The sequence below is a fragment of the Lactuca virosa genome, chromosome 7, assembly GCF_052849685.1.
Source record: "Lactuca virosa cultivar CGN04683 chromosome 7, Lactuca_virosa_CGN04683_v6, whole genome shotgun sequence".
Lineage (NCBI taxonomy): Eukaryota > Viridiplantae > Streptophyta > Magnoliopsida > Asterales > Asteraceae > Lactuca > Lactuca virosa.
In genome coordinates this window covers 244,170,608-244,172,888 of record NC_136432.1, presented here as the reverse complement: position 1 = coordinate 244,172,888, position 2,281 = coordinate 244,170,608, and positions in this window count along the sequence as shown.

Here is a 2,281-nt window from a genome sequence, read left to right as displayed (position 1 = left end):
CCTAGCTGCAACTTTCTGTGTTTATATGCTTTACTGTTCATTCTTCTCTGAGCATTAAGGACAATGCATCATTCTATGCTTGGGAGTGAGTTAGTTAAAAAATTTCATTTTTTGATTTTGCACTTTTTGTTAAAAAAAATAAATTTTTTAGTTTTTAAGTTAAAATTTTCGTTTTCCTTTTTGCATTTTATTTTCTGCATTGCATTTACATATAAATATGAGAAAAAAATCCAAAAATATTTTTATTTTCTATGTTTCTACATTATAAAAAAAAAAGATTTTCTTTTCAATTATTTTAATGTATATTTTCTGCATAAAAAATGAAAAAATATTAAGAAAAAAGTTACATGATATGAGGAAGTTATTTACATTCAATAGCTCTCTGTAAAGATGAAGTGTGATAGGAACTGAAAATAACAGTTTCATTGCAACCAAATATAAGAATTATCTTTTCAAAATCAGAAAATACTTTAAACGTTTACGTGATATGAACCAATGTAAGAGTCGGATAGAAGTATGGGATGAAAACCGAATAGTGTTTTAAAAATGATTTCTTTTAATGCCTTAAAAAACCTAGATTGAATAACCATTATATATATATATATATATATATATATATATATATATATATATATATATATATATATATATATATATATATATATATATATAAAGGGAGGTTTAAACGAAAACAATTATGAAATCGATAACACGAGAGCACGATTTAGGGTGTGTTTGGCACGGAGCTTTTGTAAGCGTTTGAGAGCTTTTGGGTTTAACTTTTGACAAAACGCTCTAGTATAAACAAAAAACTTCGTTTGGCAATACGAGCGTTTAACTTTTAGTTTAAACAAAACGCTCTAAATCTAAAAGCTACTTCATGTAGCGTTTAACAAAACGCTACTGAGCTTTTAAAATCAATTTCCATAATTACCCTTAAAAATATATTTATATATTTATTAATTTTTAATCGGTTGTCATTTTATGTAATTTTATATATTTCAAAAGCATCCAGCTACTTTTGTCAAACAGTCATATAACAAATAAAAGCTATAGTTTCCCTCTACCAGCTACCCGCTAACCGCTTCCAGCTAACAGCTACTTTTGCCAAACACGCCATTAATCACGTGTGAATAATCGGGTTTAATCAAGTCACATTTGATTAATATATAAAATAACGATTTAGTATCATGGTTTTTATGCTAGATATGATCATTGTGAATTATCTTAAATTCTTAAATACAAATTTTAAACATCAAAATGAAATTTATTTGAATTTGAATTTAAATTATTAATCCTGATTTGTTGCCTAGAGTTGATTATTTATTGTTATTCAATTTACCATCTTTATATATCATTATAAATGGACAATTAATCAACCTTCCTGGTCTACATAAACAATTTTAGCAAAATGCTGGTATAACTTCTCATTTCAACAATTTTAAAAAATCAAGATATTTCACATAAATGACACCAAAGCGACCGACATTTTTTTCTATTGTTGGAATGGCTTGTCCCTTAATAAGAATCGAACTTTTTTTTGCGATGGTAGCAGCAGCAGTATATGTTTAATGATAGATTGTGATTGGCGAGGTTTTGTAACCACATTATAAGGCAAAAAATAACCACCTAACATATAAAATGAAATATTTGGTTCTAATTTCTGCATACCCCGGATATCTTCCTACCTTATTATAATCCTCTGAAGTCCTGTCACAGCTTTCACTGGCCTTCTCATTTCAAACAAACAAAATAAAAAATTACCATCTTTGTATTGTGGAGTACTAGTATATAACTTTAAAATAGAATAGTGTTAAGACTATACCTTGATTACATATAGTTTGAGTAAATTACATGAATGGTCCCTATGGTTTAGGTTAATTTGTGTGTTTGGTCACTAACTTATTTTTTTAACTCAGAAGGTCCCTGCTGTTTTTTTTGTTACGTTATTGGTCCCTGTCTTACCTAAAAAGACTATTTTTAGTGTAATTTCTTACTTTAGTTTGATTCCCAAATCCCAACCAATCATCATCTTCAACATCAAACAGAGCAATATCCATTGTCTAATTAGCATCCACATCCACATAACTTTTCATATGCGTAAGGTTTTATCAATTTTTAATTCAATGCATAGTCTAGGATTACCCTATCCTATTTATAGAAAGCTCCAAAGATTATAAGTGTCACCATACCTGCAAAGAACCAATTCAGCTTCCTGTTGAGGATCTTTGATTAATTGGTTACTAGATGTCTCTTCCGGTGAAGATTTGCAGAACATGAT